A 21,568-nucleotide genomic window follows, 5' to 3' on the forward strand; every position below is an offset into this window, starting at 1 on the left:
TATCGTTTAAAAGTTACAGCATCAGAACATATCTTATAAATGTGAACAATTCGTACCAAAAATGTCCGGATTTTCTTGAACAACAATCACATTTTTCAATGTAATCTCCGAAAACTGTATTACTCCTATCAACACAACAAAACCAACAAGGGTTTTCGACATATTTCTATCATTTTAGCTCATATTAAATCTTAAAAAATTGAAAATTTCACAACTTTTTGAATACTAATCTCATTTATTTCGATTAAATTAAACAAAACAAAAATTCAAACGTTTACCAAATGGTTTCTTCGTTTTTGATAAAAAAGGAACGTTTAAGTTTGAAAACTTTAGTTTAACTTTCCGTTAATATCGTCTGTAAAATTAATGTTAAATCTCTGCTCTGTTAATGCCCGAATCACATAAATCTGAAATTTGAAAATTAAAATTTTGAAATTATATTCATTAAAGTAAAAAAAGCATGATTACAATATGAGACCTAAAATACACATCTTAAATAGAAATTGTAATAAGTTGTCAATCGATTAAATTAAGTTCTTGATGTATCGCTTTTTAAATTTAATTACAATAAAGAGGAAAAACAATATACATTACCTTTATTCAGAATTCCGATAATCCTCTTATGAAATTGAATATATATGTACATACGCCACAAACAAGGACTGTTGTGTGTGATGGAAGTTTCCTTGAATATGAGATTTAACATGGAAAAGACCACGACGAGGATGATGGCCAACCACTAGCGGCTGTCATTTCTCTCGCGCCATATACAAAACATGCCAGATGCATCATGTTAAATAATTTATTAGGTATTATTGCATTGCGGGCAGATCGTCTGGTAACGGCAGAGGCGGCAGCAGCGGTCCCACAAACTCCATCACCTGAAAACCGTCCATGCGAGAATACATACATTTTATCCATGGTCACACTCAAAATTCCTCAATATCGACAAGGGGACGTTTTCCAATTTAACCACCATATTCCGGAACCAGAAACAATGTATTTAGTTGTTAATTAGATGTTTGCCTCCAGGGGAAAATGTCCATCAGTCTGTAGTTAGACAGATATCTCCATTTATAGTTCAACTTGATATTTGAGTATTAGGAGCCATCCAGGAACCGCACACAATATGGAAGTTTGAGTCTCATCAATGATGTGGCTCTAATATTCACGGAGGTAAGTTTGAAACACCTCTGTGGCCAAAGATGACATACCTGCAAGTGAAAGCATTAACTTTATTAGAGAGTTGCGGCGGTAATTGGGTACGTGATGTAGAAATATTCTAAGCAGAAGCATAAACAAAGATGATTCTGATTACATCGCAAGAATCTTAATAAGCTGGTTGTCATATGCTTCTTGACTGACTTAGTGGTTTGAATACAGATTGATATTACATAATTTTGTCTTCCAACTTGAACTTAAACAACAATCAGTCGTCATTACAATAAATTACAAGTTAGTTGATTCTGACATGAAGCCATTGTTTTGATTTGGATGAGGGTTCAAATTCATCTTCAAAAACAAATGTCTCATTTTTAAAGAAAAATTAAAAATTAATTAAAACTGCCAAAATTTTGAATATTTAAAACAAAAATTGCATTGAACAAAAAGCATCGTTAATAAATATGACGGACGGTAGAATGTCTTGAAATGGTCAATATTTAAACGCTCTAATCTTTAGTTTAAATCTAATAATGGCTATACCATGTGACATCTGAGTTTCTGATAACTGAAATCGAGAAAGGTCTGTTCTCTAGATTTAGGTTTATTTGCATTGTACCAATTGTGCTCGATATCGGAATCTGTATAAATCTTTTATGATGTGGAATAAGGACAGTTTACGAATTTCCTAAAGATCTCACAGGTGTGTTGAGTTTTAAACAACATCTGGTTAAAGATACTAAAGGGCCCTTGATTACTTCAGGTGAGGGCCATATCAAAAATGAGAAAGGAAGACTGTTCTGCGATTTTAATCCGCGTTTTGGCCAGTAAATTGAAGTCTATGCACGATGAACCGTCCCGAATAACAATACTCCAGAAACATACAGTACTCTTAGTAAAGAAATCATAATTGCAATCAAGGAACTGGAGAGAATCAAATAGGTTAGGCTTCTGCAGAGCTATTACAAACACACTCAAAAACATAGAGAGAACTTCTGCACTCACTTATTAAGAAACAGTGAGCTTTCCTGAAAAGTGGTAAAAAGTATGATGGTTGAGCTTTCAAAAAACGAATATCTAGAGATGAGTGAAAACTGGTGAGGAATGAGCGTTATTTCTGCAGTGACCAAGATAATAGCAAAAATAGTATTGGGTCGAATAAAAGACTCATTTTAATACTCCTGTGAGACAACGGCCTAGTCACTGATAAAGGTTCCCATCGATCACCAAAATCAAGCATCATTGAGCGTGGTTAATAAAAAGATTGGAGACCGTCTCGAAACAACTATCGCGTGCTGTTGTCATGTGTTCTTTCTGTCTGCTGCTTTTTCTCTTCTGTCCTTCTGTCTTGTATTAATGTCTTTTGTTGTTATCACCTTGCATAGTCTAGTCGCTCAAGGTGCTGTGTTCCAAACTCTTTACATTTATGTGCTGAGTAGTGTGTAATGTAATGTAATACAATATTCCTGTGCGAATCACATTAAACCTTGCGGAAATACGTTGAACATAGTCAATGTCGAATTTATTTAGCTTTCTTTACGCATTAGAGCATCCTGGATAAATTGGTAAATTAAAATGTCATGTTCTGCTTATAGGAATGTTGTTAGAGGAATTTGAAATTCAAAGTGGAGTTAGGCAAAGCCGTATACTCTGTCTGTTTCTGGTATTAATTAGTGAAGTTCTTCAAACAGCTTTTTAGGATGTAAGTGGGGGAATTTAATATACACTGCAATCTCATAACATAAAATGAAAGTAATGGTGGAGAAAGAAGCGGACATCCTTTGGCTAGTATCAATTTAGCAAACACTAAATTAAACATCTAGAGCCAATATTTTTGGACAACCCGCTAAGACTGTAAAATATTTCCAATGTTTTAGGTGTATTGTCTCTACTAGTGGCACAAAGCATTGCAAATTGTTCATGTAGCTTAAAAATAATCTTTGTAATAATTTTACTTGTTACCAAATTACTAACATTTTGACATAGCTAGGTTAGGTTAAGTTAGGTTAAAAGGCTGCTGCTTGATGACGCTTTCGCCACAAAAAAATGTAGATCCATTGTGATACCCTGAAATATTTAAATTCACTTCTTAATTAAAATTAAACCAATGATATTATTGTGGGTTGTCTTGTTCTATTCTATTCTATTTAGAGGCTTTGGTTAGCCTAATAGCCTCCTACTTGGAATATCTTCAAGTTTTTCAAAATTATTAATAAAATGTCTGTCTGAATTTGGTTCTAGAGGGGTAGAGTGCTGGTAAGAAATTGCTCTGCTAATCCCTTAATATTTAATATGTTATTAAAAATATTGGGCCTCTATCAATTATTAAAGATAACCAGCAAAACAATATTATTGTAAGATAAAAGCTTTTTGAAAAAGTTCGGTATGCAGTCGAACAGTGATATAAAAAGTCTTAAAGTCCGAAAACTAAATTCTATCTTATATCCGATATCTTATAGAATTTTTCCTTTATGAGTGTTTCTTACTAGTTTATTCGATAAATACTAAAATACCACTTTTTTTCAATGAGCTATTTATTACGGAAAAAGATACTTTCCAAATTTGTTTTAAGACACTTTAAGACTATCAAGGAAAACATCTTCTCCTTAACGACGTTTGTGTCTATCTACTAAAACTCTTCATTGAATTCATTTAACAGTCGATCTTGATTTTACATTTCCCATACTTTCTTTTTATATGTTGAACATTCCAGAACCCAGACTAAAAAAATAAAATGAACTACTATTCTGCTTCCGTTCAAAAAACACCAACTTTTCACAAGTGTTGCTAAATTTAAATTTATTTTTTTCCCTTCCTTCCATACTCTGAAATATCCTTAAAAAAAAGAGTCCTCAACGACGAAATCCTTCAAAAGGTTCCTAACTGAACTCTCATTGTTATTGTGGTTTTTATTGTTAAACTTTCTCAAGACTAAAGCGGCCGTTTGCTATACTTTTGAAGAGGGTGAGAAGAACAAAACTTTTTTCTTCGCTTCTTTTATTTTTTGTTTGAAAATTTTCTCAATAGGCAGTTAATGACAACAACAAAAAAAAACTCAGAAAATTTACGCATTCAATTGACACAGAATAAACGACATAATAAATTTCCTTAAGGGGGTTTGGTGTGTAGAATATTTTAAAATTCTTTCATATGTTAATAGGAATCATAATCACACAAGAACTGAACAAATGTCAGCTAAAGAGTTTGTTGAGGGTTGAAAGAAGGGTGGTGGTAGAAAGTTTTAACTTTTTGAAACGCGTCAACAGATATTTGCCAACAACGCCAACGGTATACGAATTTACGACAAAGTATGTTCCATATATTTTGAAATGAAAGAAACTATAGTTAAGAAGATTATTAACCTTGACACCAGGTAAAAGAACCTTCATTTTTATCGTCACTGTCGTTCAAAGAAAACAGTTCCTAGATTGTACCTATGGCAATAAAGAGGATTCGTCCTTATGCACACATTTGAAAATATATATTTGATATGATATTTAGATTGTAACAGAGGCAGGGGTAGATTAACATGAGATAAGAACATTAAAGGGATGCTTGTGTCCATGAAAAATTCGTTGATATTTTTAATTTCTGCGGTGGTTAAGTTCGATTTACATTTATTAAATTTTCAATAAGTTTCTTAGCTTTAACTGGATCTATAAATAATCATAATTTTAAAAGTAATTTTAAACTTTGGTCCTTTCTAGTGAAACCCCCATACCACGGCTGCTTCCATTTTCCTTTGAATTTTTTAAAGTCCTCTAATCCACCTCCGGAATCCAACTGTCCTCAATACTGTGTTATTAATTTATTGTTTTACTTTTTTTTCATTGATACCCATTTTCAATAAATTATAAAGCATAGCGTATCCAATAAAAATCTGGTAGGTATTTGGTTATCGATTGGAAAGATGTGATTTCTGAGGAAATAACAGAGGCAAACAAATTCAATAAAAATGTCCTCTTTGTGCCTATGTTGTGTCCTATAAAGCAAAACTAAATACCCTCATAGATTTTTTCTTCCCATAAAAGGCAAAAGGTTAGCTGTCACTTCTTGTGTATTATGTATTGGCAATTTGATACTCTTATAATGGAAAAATGGAAGATAAAACATTCTAAGGGCAGCCTTCAGAGAAGACAAAAAAGGAGAAGAACTTAAACGGTATTATGCATAGGGTTGTGTTTACGTAGGACCTTTATTGTATTATGTTTGATATTTTTCTTTGATAGTTTTTACAAAGTAACTACACGTTACGAGAACGAGGAGAAGTATCTATGAAGCTTATTAAAGTGTAGGTTGGAATTGTTGCTGCAAAGGTTTGTTTAGGAACATTTTCAAGTCGCTTAAGAATGTTTTACAAGGAAATTTGTTAATAAAATAATCACTTCTGAAAGTTGTATTTTTGGAAATGTATGTATTCCCATTAAAGTATAAGTAACAGGTCATACAGTGTCTACTTGAAAAGACAGTACAAATATCCTTTACATAGATCTTCTTAATATTAGCAGTATCAGGAGAAAATTCCACCAAGAGAGATAAGTGAGGTGATATGGTGAAATAGCTTAGTGAAAATGTCCTCATATTTGCGCTAAATGGAACTCCGTTGAACATAGACATTAAATACAAAAACCTTTGACCTTTGACAATTCATTATCTTCAAATTATAAAGCTTTCTTTTTTTCAAAACTACAGCGCATTACATTTTTACTTGTGACTTATTTTTGCATTAGTACAAAATTTAAAACTCGAAAAAAATTTCAAACAACACATTTCGATGGTAGAGAATCTGAAAAAAATTTGGTCCCACTGTCTGTCCACGCTTCCACAGCCCAAAACATTACGTCAATAGAAATTAGATTTTCAAGCCAATTCATGTGAGGTGTTTTTTAAATTATGTTTTAATACATTTTTAAATCGAAAATTCGGATATTTTCGAAAAAGAAGCGATAGATTTTTTTAAAAATTAATTCTAACATTTGTTTTGTTAGTATAACTTCTGTCAAAATGCCTTTGACAGACTAATACTTTGGGCTGATCGGTGTGGACTGGGTGCTAACCCACACAAAACTGATTTGGTCTTATTTTCGAGGAGATACAAAATTCCATTTGTCAACCCCCTCTATATTAAAGGAATCCAATTAAAATTCTTAAACGAGTCTTAAAACCTGGGTCTTGTCTTAGACAAAAAACTAAATTGGAAACGCAGCGTACAGAAAAGAGTAAACAAATCTACTGTAGCTCTCTTTTCTTGCAAAAAAGCTTTGGTAATAAATGGGGCTTACTACGCATTGGCTATACACATCGGTACATCGGTAATCAGACCGATTTTAATTTACGGTACGGCAGTATGGTGGACTACATTAGAGAAAGGTATAAAAAGGGATAAGTTAAATAAAGTCCAACGTTCAGCTTGCCTATGTATAAGCGGATCTCTTCGCACGACCCCATCCGCGGCACTGGACATCTTACTCTACCGAACACCTCTTGACATATTTAGCATTCGACAGAAACTTCCAGATTTCTATACCTCCCAGATCTTTTTGGGCGGATAGGAAATTCTTATAGGATGAGTCAATCCATTTTAATACAGATTAGTCAAAAACAAAAGATGGGGTTGGTGGAGGAGTGTACTTTGAACGACTGAAATTGAGTCTCTCATTCCGCCTTTCCAATTATTGTGGCGTATTCCAGGCGGAACTTTTGGCGATAAAGGAAGACTTGTTCTAGCTTGAAAAAACGTGATATCAAGATCAGATATCCGTATTTTCTCAAATAGCCATGCCGCTATCAAATCCTTGGACTCTGTTTCTACAAACTCTTTAACAGTCCATAACTGTCGATCATCTCTAAAGGAGATGGCGCAACAGTTTAATATTCACCTTTGCTGGGTGCCGGGCCAAAGAGACATTCCAGGTAAGGCAGATGAACTCGCCAGGAAAGTTAAAGTACAGCCCATCCTACCACGTTTGGCACGTACTGGCATACCAATCGCTACTTGTAAACTGTTGCTAATGCACATCTTCATCTTCTCTGCACATGCCCTGCTCTGGCTAGAAAAGGCAAGAGTTACCTAGGAGAATTCTTCTTTAACGATCTAAACGATCTTAAATATGTCAGCACAATCAGCCTCACACGTTTCGTAAGGGACTCAAAGTGGTTCCATTGAGCTTAGGAAGAAGCATCAAAATTCATGTGGTATCACAATGGGCCATTAAACTGGCCTAAATGTGTCCGTTTCCATCTTGGACATCCACTATAACCTAACCTAACCTATAACTTCTGTCAATGAAGGTTATCCCCCATAAAAACGTTATTTCGTTTTCAAGAACTAATTTACCGATTTCAATAATTTTATTCCTGCACAAATCTTAATCTATCTTTATAATATTATAATATTTGATGCTCAAAAATATCATTCTTTTCATTTTTAGTTTTAAAAAAATGCAATGTTTTTTTTTTGAAATTCGATATTTCGAAAACGGGCCATAATTTTTTACGAAATTTAAATGTAAGTCATATATTCATAAGCTCTAAATGAATGAATACTACAAATATTTTTTAACTCAAATTAAAAAATTTAATATGTTAGTTTTATTAAGAAAAAAAACGCTCTAACAATTTTCAAATACAAATTTGAATTGAGGTCAAAACTTAAAATGAACTAATTTGCCTAAAGAAACATCAGATAATTGTTAATAACAAAAAAACTATCTACTGAACGTATTTTCAAAGGAAATATGTTTACAAAAAACATTTAAAATTTCAAGTTTATCGGTTGAAAATTATCCGAGTTCTGACACCATCAACTTAAAAAATAAAGTATTGAGATAACCTTTTTTGAATTATAGAGCTTAGTTGGAAATCATGAATAACTTACATTACTTTTGATACTTAAATTCGAAAAACCTGTTCTTAAAAGATTTTCACGCTCATAATCTTTTCAGACATTATTTCTGAGGTCCAAGAAGAACAATTTAAAATTCGAAAAATTGGCTTCTTTCTTTGGCCTTCAAAAACGCTTAAAATACTATTTTTCAACAGTTTATCAGATGAATTTGACTCATATTATGATTCAAAATAAAAAATAGATGTTCTAAACATAAATTTTATTCGAAATATTTTAAGTATTTTAATTCTTTTGCGGTTTTGAATAAAACAGTGAATGTTTTAAAATATCTTTTGTTGATACTTTTCTCTGCGTAACATTTGCTTCAGTTTTCTGGTATACACAAATTCTTAACTTATTTAAACAATAGACAAACAAAAACAATTTCAAAATTATAAATAATAGTTTTTGTAGAACTATGTTAATGAACTTAAAACAACTTAATTTTCACAATTTTCCAACGATATTTATATTTTTTTTCTTGCTGGACTATGGTCCTATTCAAACGAACTTATGTAAACTTTAATTTTTAGAATTACAAAATGTATTTGAATACTGTGAAATTTTGTCGACTATGACTGTCATTCGTAAGCTTTGTTCCAATTGCATGCAAAAGTTCTTCGAGTGAAAACTTAAAAATTCTTAGAAAAATTAAACTGTAAACAAAACAATTGAAAAATGTGATAGAAACTGAAATTAAAAGCTTCAATTTTTTAAAGTGTTAACTGGCAAGTATTTCAGTTGTTTCTTTTTTCATAAAATATTTTACAAGTTTGTTTGTATAGCTGTTGGCGAAACACAATTGTGATAAAATTTAAATATTTTAAAATCAGTGGAAGGAAACGCAAACACTGCTATCAACTCTAAGTATTGTTAAATTATGTATTTTGCAAGAAATTTCTTTATTATTTTTATTCTGCAATCTTAGACCGTTTTCGACGTTGTTGAGAGCTGAATATGAAAAAACTACGTGTTATGAGACTTTGGTTTTGCTAAAGTGTCTTCGAATTAAATGCTTGAAAAATAAGGACACGAGAAAGTTGACCAATTATTTTTGTAAGACTTTAAATATGATATTTTTGAAAAACTATTTGTAACACTATCAAAAAATGTAGCTATCTTTTTTTAAGGGCTTAGTAAGCAGTTTCATAAATACTGATATTTTGACTAACTATTCCAAAAAGTTTATCAGTTTGCTTACTATCAAAACATTGATATGTTTTTATTAAAAACGGTGCACCTGATAACTTCACGGTTTTGACAGTGAATATAACTAAACAAAACAAGGCATGTTGCGGGATAAGGACACATTAAATTTTATTATCAGAAATTCATAACTCTTATGGATTTAGAAAGTTGGTAAAAGTTAATGCAGTAATTTTGTGATTTTAAATAAAGTAAAATTTTAAGAGACATTAAGTTTTTTTAAAATTTTTAAATTAGCAGTATCAGCTCCTCACTAAAATGGTCTTGAAATTTTACATAATCGCCATTGATTTTTGTAATAATAAATCTCTGTTGGTACTCTGTTGAGGCATTAAGAGTTCACTTTTTTTAATTTCGTGAACTTAACGACCCACTCAGTATTTTAGTAAATATCTTTGCATATTTTGGCAATTTTACAAAATTAAGTCAATTCCTAAAACACCTACAAATTTAAACGTGATGTAAAACCATTGATACAGGAATTTAAGGAGGTTCCAAACGTTACGAGGACGACACACAAAATGCTTACTTTGATTCATCAAAACAAACAGAAACTACAATTGACTTTCCCAATCCAAAGATCAAATTATAATTCGGAACATTATCCTAAAACCTTGTATCCACCTTCATGTAAATAGCCTATGTTGTTACCTACATATATGAATGAAATACCTACTCGTTTATAGATAGTAAAACGTCCTGAACTTACATTATTTTGTATATAGAATCTAAAACATATACAAACCAATAAATAATTCGTTCATTATTGATGTTTGGAATATTCACATAAATCAATATACGGACATTTATGGAAATAACAAGCTCATAAAATACCTCTTTTGATCTACGTTACGTGATTGTATTATGGACAATATAACCAAGGTAGACAAACAACCTCCAGCCCCAATTAATTTCCTTTGAATATGTAAATTAATGAAAACGACAATATTTTCCTAAAGCAAGCATTATAATGGTCTGCATCACAGAGTGAGATCAAAGTGAATTACATTCCCCAATATTTTGGTTATGGAATAGCCAAGCCATGTCACATTGCCAGTACCAGTCCTACCCTTATGAAAAGGTACAGATCAGTCCATGGAGCAGAGAATGGGGTGGAAGGATGGATACCATTTTCCCCACAATAAGAATACTATAGAACATCACGGCATTCGTTACAACTAGGTACAGTTATGATGATGATGATAATAGCTTGAGGTTTGTAGTACTATGGACTTTCCTCTGTGTTTCGTCTGGGTACGAACCTCAAAATATGAATCCCAAGCACGAGGAACCAGGAGGGCATGCGGTTGAAGTGCTCCATTAACATCAGAAGTCTGCGTTTGTTTGGCCCATATTTGTTTTAAGGATTCACCGAATCAATTTCGTTGTCTTACACACCGTTTCGTATCATTTTCCAGTAGCGCAGATATCGCACGGACTGTACGATATAACGACGACGACGTTGAAAGACCCAACGCGACGCACGTGGTGTACCCGTGATAGCCATCATCAGCCTCTTGCTCGACAGCCAAAAAAGGTGAAAACGAAAAGCAGCCAACGGTATTACCAATCACGTTTGGCAAATAATGCAGCAAACATATTTCGCCAGAAAGCAAATAAATTTGGATTTCATTTTACGGTAAAAGCAATCATTTTGTTGTACCAACCAACCCTCCTTCCCCCCATAGAGTTCGGTTGAGTCAACAAAGCTCCACTCGGAGCTCCAGGATTTTTTTTTATTGTCTTCATAGCACAAGCATCACATCATAAAGTGGGGTTTATGGAAAGGTATCATACTCAAGCCGAGACCTGTTAAAACAGCCTGTAGGACTTCGATATGATGGCGGTGGGAGGTAGCACTACATTGATGGCGGACGCGATTGGCGTGTATAATGTGGAAACAAACAAACTTTCCGAGTTTGAGTTGAAACTTGATTCGCATCTAAATCGAATAAGGAATGTATGAATAGGACCCGAGTTAAGGACCATGTTCCTTCTGAAAACGCGACTAGGACAAAATAGCTACCATTCCCCAGTTATAGCCTCATCACATCACTATCACAATAATGCTTAAGAGGGTAAATAGAATTAAAGTTTAATTCTATTTTCTTACAGCCAACGTAGCGCAGTTTTGGATACACTTAAAAGGTACAAAGTGTATTTAAAATCGTTATCTCCTCATTCGGCTCCTTTGAATTACTTCAAAACACTTAACTGATGTAAAGTATTGGGTTCCTGTTGTTGGTTTCGATTACAACATAAAATTTCAAAGAGAAATGTTATTTTTAAAAGTTTTTGAAATGACTTAAATAAAGTTGGGGAGAACATTTTTTTAAATTCATTTTCTAATGTAAGGACTACTAGTATCTCAAACCTGGTCTGGTTTTCAGTTAAAAAAGAAGACAAATTTTCAATACTTAGGTAAGAAAAAAAGCTAGATTTATACATTTTGCCCATTATTATCTCAAACGAAGAAAATCATTTCATTTAGATGGCTCATAAACTTGAAAATCACTAAAAGAAGTCAAACAATCTTTCTATAGCCTTATGATTTATAACGTCTTTTGGTTTGGTATGATGATGAGAAGATTGTATTAGCCTAAGTTCTTTGGAATATGATGCGGCGAAGCCACTAAGGACATAAGCTCATTAAAATATTTCAACATTTCCGCTCGGTTGATATCGAATAAGTTTTTCCTTATAGTTGTGGTGGCTTTTATGGGATGGAATAATGGGGATGATGCTACTGCTGCGAAGAGTTGTGTTTGAATCATTTTCTAAAATTTTCACTTCAATAATTCCAAGAGGCTGGAGGTTGAAAGTGATAAGAGAAAAGTGAACATCAGCATGATGTGAGCAACTGTCAGACAAAATTGTTCCTATCAGCAGAATTTTTGAAACAAATTTTGATTGATGTTTCCTGTTAGGTCTTGGACCAAAAAAACGTTTTTGTATTATTACGTTTTTGCCTAAGAAAGTTTTAGAAAATTACCACTTCCAATAAAAAGTGTAGGAATATTTAATATTTCTATTCATTCAGACGATTGAAAAGTTCAAAAAGCTGCTAGTATGAATTTTTTTAAAAACCATTTTTCTTTTTTTATATAAAAACCTGGTGAAAATGCTTGCTAAATATGTGAACCTAAATGTTATTTCGAAATAAAAGCATACAATTTGCATTTGTGTTATTGGAACCGGTTCGATTTTTTAAATTTTCTTGACGTTTGAAGATGAAGAAAACGCCGCGATATCGACTCCAAATCAATTTTGCTTTCATAAAAAAAACATCAAGATATGCAAAAAGAACTCTCAAAAGACTCCAGTGGGTAGTTTTTAACTATCTATTTCAAAAAAGGTGAAAAAGTTGTTGACCACAAACTAATAACGTTTTAAATTTCAATTAAATAATTTACTGAACAATGGTGAAGAAATGATATTGGATTTTAAATTGACAAGTGGAAACACCGAACAAGTCCTAATTAAAGGCAGCTATAACATTAACGAAGCTGTTGTTTCTGTTTCAAACAGAACAGATCATCGATATCTATTACCTTACCTCGAAACAATTCCCATTACTAACCCTAAAACATCGCAAAACCTTGTTTTTGAGAGAAACAACGACCATGTAAGCATTTATAAAAGCTTGTTAGCCTCCGACAGCAGTTTCCATCGAAACAAAATAAATATAACCATATCATAACACCTTCACCACTTTAAACAAACGAGGAGATATACCATCAAGGACGAAAAAAATGAAACAAGTACCATCCCGGAGGAGGAAGGTATCAAAGGAATTCGCGGAACTTACACAAACTTTCAAATAGAAACTTATTCTAGTGATTTGCATAAAATTTTACTGCAAATGTGGAAAGAAGAGTGCCGTTGTTTTAACAATTCCCTTTTTCGTCCTAAGGGTTTTGGTTTGTTTTTACATCGGCGTTATGGTTTCGAACTTTTTTGCTTCTTATATCCTTGTATTATATTTTGTTCTTTTTTCGAGTGTTTCTGAGAACCTGAGACCTAGAATTAGTTTTACTTAAATTTAATTGTCTTTTGAATATTACTTTTACGTTTCCTAGTTTTCCCTACTCCCTAAGAAAAATAAAAATATTTCTAATTTTTTTCAGTAAAAATAAGGGAAACGATTATTTTTCTTAATACGAATTTAATTTAAAACAAATATTTTTAAACTCCCTTGGTTTAATTTTTAATTTATTATATTGCTGATTTTTTGAAGGCCCCATGTTTTATAATTGATACATCAACCATTAGTGTGAAAATAATTGATACAACGTCACTGCCGCACCGCGCGCCGCTGTCGAAGGATCAAAAGAATGGTTCTGACATTGTCATTAAAAATAGAACTTTTGCCGGAAGTGACTTTATTAATTGGAAAGAAGAAATTATTATGAGAAAAAGTCTCCAAAATAAGCTAAAGTATATTATGTACGCCATTCACTGTGTCATCATTAAGGAAAAAAATAAAACTTATTATCCTGTTAAGCTAATTTTGTTGTGATCTCATTGTTGTTGTTGTTGTTAGCTCCCCTCAACTTAAGGATACACTTAATTACCTTTTTGATGGCGTTGTAGTTCCTAGAATAGTATTGGAGGGTAATGGAAATAGATTTTTTCGTTACGATTTTACATCATTAATTGGAATAAGCTGACTTTAAAAAGGAGTTTTGAGTTTAGTCTTAAAGGGGAGTTATATAGTAAAAAACTCTTTAACGGATGTTTATCATTATGAAATAATAATTCAAAAATATTTGGATTCGAAACTCATTAGAAAACATACTGACCATTTCTTTGTTTTAAAAACAATTTTAGCTTGATGACGTTTTTTTTAAAGCTTGAGAACTTTAAAAAATAGTATAATAAATTTAAAAATATTTTAATTTGAAAGATAATGTCAAGGAAGGTCGCGACTCTAGTTACAAAGTCCATTCGAGCAGTCTAATTCTTCACGTCAAACGTTGCTTAGATATTGGCTGCCAAAGCATTGAATTGATATTTTCAACAACAACAGTTACTTCCTTTTTCTAAAAACAATAAGGGTTGTGTAAGCAACTCCAAATAGACAAAATTAATGTTTTTGCTCCATATAACTCACTTTTGCTTATAGACTAAGCCATTTAAAAATATTGAGCTTCAAACAGAGATTTATTGTTCAATGGATTTAGCAAACTGATTTTATTTCAGAGTACATTTCCACATTATCTAAGCGTTTTTCTGACGAATGAATTTCCAAACGTCATAAAATAGAAATATCAACTCAGTTTGGTATTTTCAAATACCAATCCATATATATTTCGGAGAAGGTAATATCATTGTACTTGATATTTGAAAAGTTTTTAAAAGAGTCTGACACAAACCTCTCTTGAATATCTTCTTCGTTGGATTAAAATCTACATTCCTAACGGTTCTATACAAGTTGTATTGGATGGCTTCAAATCTGCAATTAATAAAATAAATGCTGGTGTTCCTCAGGGCTCCGTTTTGTCTCCGATTCTCTTTCTTATATTCATAAATGATCCCTTGTCTGCCACCCCTAACCTATTAAACTGTTTCGTTGTAGACAGTACCCTTAGTTTTTCATATTCATTTCTAGATTCGCATCCTTGTCCTTTCGATGAGGAAGTTCAACGGCAGCGTATGATAAACTCAATAAATTCGGAATCTGACAGCATTGTAAAGTGTTGATTAAAAATTCCAGCAGAATTGAATGCTTCGAAAACTCAATGCGTCAAGTATAACAAGCGCCCGGTGTCGCTTTCTATGAGTGGCACTTATGCATTCAGAAACCTAATCAACTTTCAGTCCTTGGTATATGTATCACATATCAGCTCTTATGGAATGATCACGAATGTATTTGATATTGCCAAAAATGCTATTAGGTGTTTCGGATTTCTCCGACGGTGCAAGAAATTTGTGATCTGGCTGTAATTTACAAAGCCTTCATCCATCCAAAGCTTGAATGTAATTCTCATATCTGGGCAGGTGCCCTTAAAACAAGTTTAAATATTTTGGATAGAATACAAAAATGGGCTTTAAAAATGATAGGCAAAAGAGCTATAATTGATATATTTACATCGCTAAAACACGGCCGGCAGCAATGTTTTATGCCTTTCGTTGTTTTATCGATATTTTTACAAACAATGTTCTGTCGATTCAGCCGTAACAGTCGACCTTCCAGGAATGCTCATCAGTTAAACCTTGAACACAGAACTTTGAGGCCAATGTGTTCCGGTATCTTCTTTTAAATCCTTCCCTATTTTTTTAACGCTTGCACAACAATCGAAACCCTTTGTGCAGTTAAAAACACCCTTCACATCTTTAAGGCCGATTACCTTGAACAGCTTGGATGTTTTTCGATTTCTCTATTAACAAAAATAACCCATAACTAATATATAACTTCCAAAAGAAATTATTCAGTACTTAACCTAAATGTTCATTTTCGAGAAGTGGTATATTTTTCGATAGAAAAATCATTTTTAACTTATTTATTCTCAACATCCCTTAGTTGTTGTTTTTCATTTGTATGGGCTTCATTTTCGAATGAAAAAGTCCCAATGGTAAAAATTATTTACAAACATGCATTTACCATAGAGCTGTAAAAAAGCTTTAAACTTATATTCCCTGGCTTAGAGGACGAGTTAATTAACAGAAAAATACACATAAAAAACTGAAATTTATAGGAATTCGTAGTAGAAAAACTTCCTGGTTGAATTGAATTTATGTGAATAGAATTTGAAACGTATTAACATTTCAAACCCTTACTCGTATACTCGTATGTATATTTTTTTTTGATAACTCCATACAGCCTACCGATACCTTTCTTCTATTTCCCGGAAATGTTTTTAATCCCAAATTTAATTCTTTTTGATAAAACAACAAATATTTAACTCATTCATTTACATATTTTGCCTGCACTAAAGGCTTGAAATTAGTGTTCACATTCTCGACTTGAAAAAATAAAATATTTTCGAAAATCTGTCAATTTTCCACGACTCGGTTTTTGTCCCAATCATCATCTTATTAATCCGCCCTAAAATGTTCCCATCTGGTGACACACATAGTTCAAAATATTGCAATTTTGGGGTTTGAGGTATATTTTAGGAACAGTCTCAACTGAGAGGAAACTGTTATTGCTTTTTATGGAATGGAGTGGAATGGTGGTTATTGTTGGATTGGAATTTCAATATACATCGCACAGATGCTGCAAAACAACGACATCCCTGCTTAGAGCTTAGTGCTTATGCATATGGAATGGGTGCTGTTAAAAAGATGAACAATGAACTAAACGACACGACATCGACTACGAAGGTGGCCCCATCCCCCAGAACTTCGAAGAACACGAAACAATTCCATACATTTTTACAAAAACAAAAAACGGAACAAACTACACAAACAAATTTTGCGGTTTATTGCCTCTAAGTCCCTCGATTTGCTTCGGATTCTCTTTGCCGCGGTCGGAATACCATTTATTCCGTTTTTCATCTAGGACATAGGATCCTGTGAATATATACCTAACCTCTCTCTGTCCTGATGTTGATGTTGATGTTGCTGTTTAGAATGGCTACACCCTATGTACCAAAAACAACCATGAAGACCGAGGGAGAACTCAAACTCAAACTCGAGCTGGAACTGGATAAATCTCATATAAAATCCGCATCAAATGGAATGAAAATTTGTATTCTTTTAACGTTTTTGGGGGCGAACATTTGGGGGATCTTTTTTTATGTACTCCACCCTTATAAATTATACGCGCTGAAAATATGTACAATACATACAAACCAACGAGTGATGGCTGAAGAGTTTATTTTTGGTTGCGGTGTGTGTCGCGTTTTGTTGGGGGTGGATTTGGATTAGACGAATGGAAGTGGATTTGGTTTGGGATGGAAAATTTAATTTTTTAAAATCATTATTCAAAAATTTGTTTACTTTGCATGTAACTGATGTTTTTGAAAGGAGGAATGGTTAGGTTTATTGAGTAGAAATATGTATATAAATTTGTGTGGATATAATTTTAGTTAACTACGAATTTTTATTGTATAAATTATTATTTTCTCTTCGGGAGGTGTGCTTAAGGATTGTGCATAGTATTTTTGTTTTATTTTATGATAGAAAACATAAGCTAAGTTGATTGTTACGACACCAATGTCATCTTTTCTCCTTTGTTTCCAATGTTATTTTTAGCAATTTTATACAATTTCAAGTAAGCCTTACGGCCTTATTTTTTCTTAAATTTTAAATGGGCCTTCAAAAATTATATGTCACAAGATTATCGCTAGGAGAAACTATTAGGTAATTATAAATAAGTCAAAATTATTAATGATTTTCTACTACAAAGATATTTATTAACTTAGTCGGACTCATAAATAAAATAATTTTGAACCTATCGGCTTGAAATTTTAAAGTAGTTTTGGTAATTGAACTTTTTTTGGGAAGTAAGTATGATCTTCTTTATGTTTTTAATAGTAAATTAATTAATTTAAAATTATTTTATTATACCCAATTTTATTATTTCCACTTAAAATAAATAAATTGGGTAGCGTAACAGTCCGTTTAGAACTAGGGCCTAATGGCTTACAACTTTCAACTATTCCTGTGTGCGAGTACTGTTGTCAGGGATGAAGGGGATCTACAGTTTTAAGCCAAATTCAAACGGCTACTTTAAGAAAGCACTTTTCATGACAAGAATTACTCTTAGAGAATGTATCAATTCCTCGCAAGAGGCAGTACCCGTGAAAAAAAACTTCAGATGGCAGGGATTGAATCCAAGACCTCTGACAAGACAGGCCAACGCACTAACCATCATGCCACGGGTACTACTTTACGTTTTCTTATAATTTGAAACAAAATTCATGGTTGGTCCGGCTGTTTACCTCGATAAAAGGGGGGCGTCATCCCAAAATGCTTCACAGTCACAATTTTTAATAAATCGCTTCAAAAAAAGTAAGTACTTACAGATATGTAAATAAAATAAGTGTCCGTTTCTGCCAACTTGAAACATTTTTAAGTACAGAATAAAAATTCTCAAAAACACTTTTTTCGGAATCGAGGGTCTATATGGCAAGTTTTGCACTCTTAAAGTTTCGAACTCGAGATTGGAATCAAAAATGACCTTCATAATGAAGGTAGAAAAGTCGAAAAAAGTGTGTCCCCATATTCCGTCTGTCTGTCTGTCTTGGCCCCTACAGCAGAAAGCATTGAGTTTCGATTGACTTCAAATTTGGAAGTTTTTTAATTTTAATGTCATCAGCATATATTAGGACCTACGAATTTTGTATGATCGAAACCAAGTAATTTATAAATAAAAGAAATAGAATAGGACCAACGGGACTACCCTGGGGGACACCAGAATTCATAACAAATGACCTCGAACACTCATTACGAAATTTAACAGTTTAATGTCTATCTTTCAAATATGAGGAGATCCAGTTTATGAATGTTTCGAAAATGTCGTTTTTTAAATACTTAAATTTGTTTTCAAAATTCGATAGCTCGAAAATAGGTCGTTAATATTTTACAAAATTGACATTTTAAACGTATATTAATAAGTTCTAAATAAATGAAAATATTTTTAAAATAAATTAGTAAAATTGTGTGCATGAAAAATTAGTTTAAAAAAAAAATCGCTCTAACGATTTTCGAATAAAAAAATTTAAAAATTAAAAAAAAATGTATGAATATTTTTTATTGAATTCTTTTTTTTTATTTCCACATTGGAAGTGTGCACAATAGACCAATAATGAACTTATCGCAACAATCTTACTAACTTAAACCATTACTTGTGTATTTATTCAAACCAACTTTTGTTGCTTCATATTACAGGTGCGGTGGACCCTGAAAAATAAAGATACATCATAGCAAAACAGCTTCATGGTGACTTTATATAATGCCCTTCAAAAAAGTAAGTATTCATATATCTGCAAGAAATAAAATTTAGCTCCTGGAAGCTTTACTTAGTTTTTAATATAAAATTCCGCAAAAACGCTTTTATTTTCGTCCTCGAGGGTGTTGCTTTTAAAAAGTTTATTGCCTTTCATTATTTACTTCAGTGAATATCAAAATAAACGTTTCAAACTAAGACCATACGTTTTCGAAGTTATAAGTGGTGTAAACTATGTTCAATATCCGTTTAAATGAATAGAACAAAGGGGTAGACAGGGCGTATACGAACTTGTTTCATCTCTTAGCTAGCAGTTTCGTATACAAAGACACATTAATTGGTTATGAATCTTTTGAAAATTTATTCAAAATAAAAATTAGTCTTAACTGTTCATAGTTTGATAGGAAAATGTCCTTACTTTAGAAAAAATTCCAACAAAGTTGAAGGCAAGCAAAGAGCATAATTTCCCATTTGTTCCCATAAAAAACCTTAAAAACAACTTAAATTTGTATTGGAAACATCAGTGGAGTTTTATAAAAACTACTCTAAAAGTGTAAATATTCTTGATAAAAAGAATAAAGACTTTTTCTTCATATAATTAATTAATTATCATAAAAAATGTTACAAATTTAGGTTTTTAGAAACTTTTATATTTCCTTTGTAAAATATTTTTAAATAAATAACCACGTCTTAGCAAGCAAATAATTCGTCTTATAAAATACTTTGGGAATAACTTGTAGACAAAACAATAATCTACAAACTTAGATTTAATTAACGCCTCTTCACGTCATTTTTTCCTAAGTTATTGCAACACAAATTTTTGAGATCCATACATCTGTATGAAAGCATAAATCCTAATTAAAAACTCATGAAATATCGGATATGTAAGCACTTTGCTAAGTACACATACCCAGCTCGTTGACTTGTTGCGTCACTCTTTCCAACACTATCCTACTCCTACAAATTTTGAAATTTATGTTTTTGGTATTTTTCTGAGAAATTTTTCATTTCTTAAGCAGATTTTCCAACATAAAACAACATAGAAAAAACAAACAAATAATTTTTAAATTCATAAGTAATGACAATGAAGGTTATTATGACAGCTTAGGAAAAAATTTGTGAGTTTCTCTCTCTTTCTTGTTCATTAATATATTGTCTCTCTCTTTCTTATCATTGTTTTCTATCATTTTGTTGGTAACCTACTCATCGTTAGTTTTGTGCAAAGGATATAATTTAAGAGCTTTATCTTTTGTCTATTTGCTTTTTAAGTTGTCTTTTACGCATAGGGTATGGTTGCACATAAGCCAAGGATAAGGATCTACACCCACCCACTAAGAAATGTAGAGCACATAAAATCACTAAGTACAAAACATTATTAAACAATTATAGTGCTTCACTATAACATGCAAGGATAATCGATAAAATGACTATTTTTCGTTTGATAACTGTTGAATTGTGACTTCTCAAAAAGTTTTCCTGAAGAAAAATTCCTAGAATTCCTTTTTCCTTCCTGAACCAGGTAAACACAATAAAAACAGAGAGCATGTCCCATTTACATAATCCCTACGAATTTTGAGTATTTAACGCACACACAAAAAAGGACACGCAATAAGACACAGAACATCTACTACACCCCCAAACGGAGGGAATATGAACTGAAAAACAACACATACAGTTTGTGTGACTACTGGTGATAACACAAAGGAGACGATATAAAGGGTGGGTGGGTTGATAAGAAGCACAATGAATACAGATATTATTTTCCTTACCAGAGTTCGACAGTTCCTTTATATTTTGTTTGCATTTTTGAAAACAAAATCAATTTTCAATGCTTTTTCCTCACAATTAAAAAACAGGGTTAAATGCTGGTAAAAATATGTTTGTTAATAAAAACAAACAATCCCGAAAATTCAAGAAGAACAACAATTAACTTCATAATTTTTAATAAATAGTAAAAATTAAAAAATTATTTTTTGTAAAATATTTGTTTTGAAATGATTTTGTTTTGAATTTAGGAGAGAATTTTCGAATATACCCTAGCTCTGGTATCAATGATATCACGATGACTGACTCGCGAGGCAAACAAACGCGCAGTTATAACTGAAAAAAAAGGATGAGATAACCTCTCTTTTAAAAAAGGATATGCGCGTAGTAGATTTTCTGAGAGGAATATTATGAAGGGAGCACTTTGTCGAAGTCCTTGTAGTTCTAGGAATAGCATAAAGTTGCGTCTACTGATTTCGCATGAGTACGCATGGTAACGCTCAGAACACTTTCTCATACTCAAAAGAGAGGATAGTTTGTTTATGCTGTACCTAATGAATCTTGTACTAGGATTTTCAACTGTTTATCAAGTTCCTACCTCTACAATGTATATTTTGTGGTGAGATTAAGAAATCATTTGTTGATTTTCAGGACAT

General features: G+C 32.3%; 1 long non-coding RNA gene across 1 annotated transcript; it reads right to left on the bottom strand.

Annotated features, from left to right (window-relative positions):
- Positions 1 to 325: 325 nt before the first annotated feature.
- On the bottom strand, positions 326 to 21,046 carry LOC129951526 (uncharacterized). Its single transcript, XR_008782195.1, has 3 exons — positions 20,918 to 21,046; positions 595 to 1,214; positions 326 to 407 (listed from the first exon to the last, which is right to left on the bottom strand). It is a non-coding gene; the product is annotated as an uncharacterized LOC129951526 (long non-coding RNA).
- Between the last annotated feature and the right edge of the window lie 522 nt (positions 21,047 to 21,568).

Source organism: Eupeodes corollae, chromosome 3 (genome assembly GCF_945859685.1).
Source record: "Eupeodes corollae chromosome 3, idEupCoro1.1, whole genome shotgun sequence".
Taxonomy (NCBI): Eukaryota; Metazoa; Arthropoda; class Insecta; order Diptera; family Syrphidae; genus Eupeodes; species Eupeodes corollae.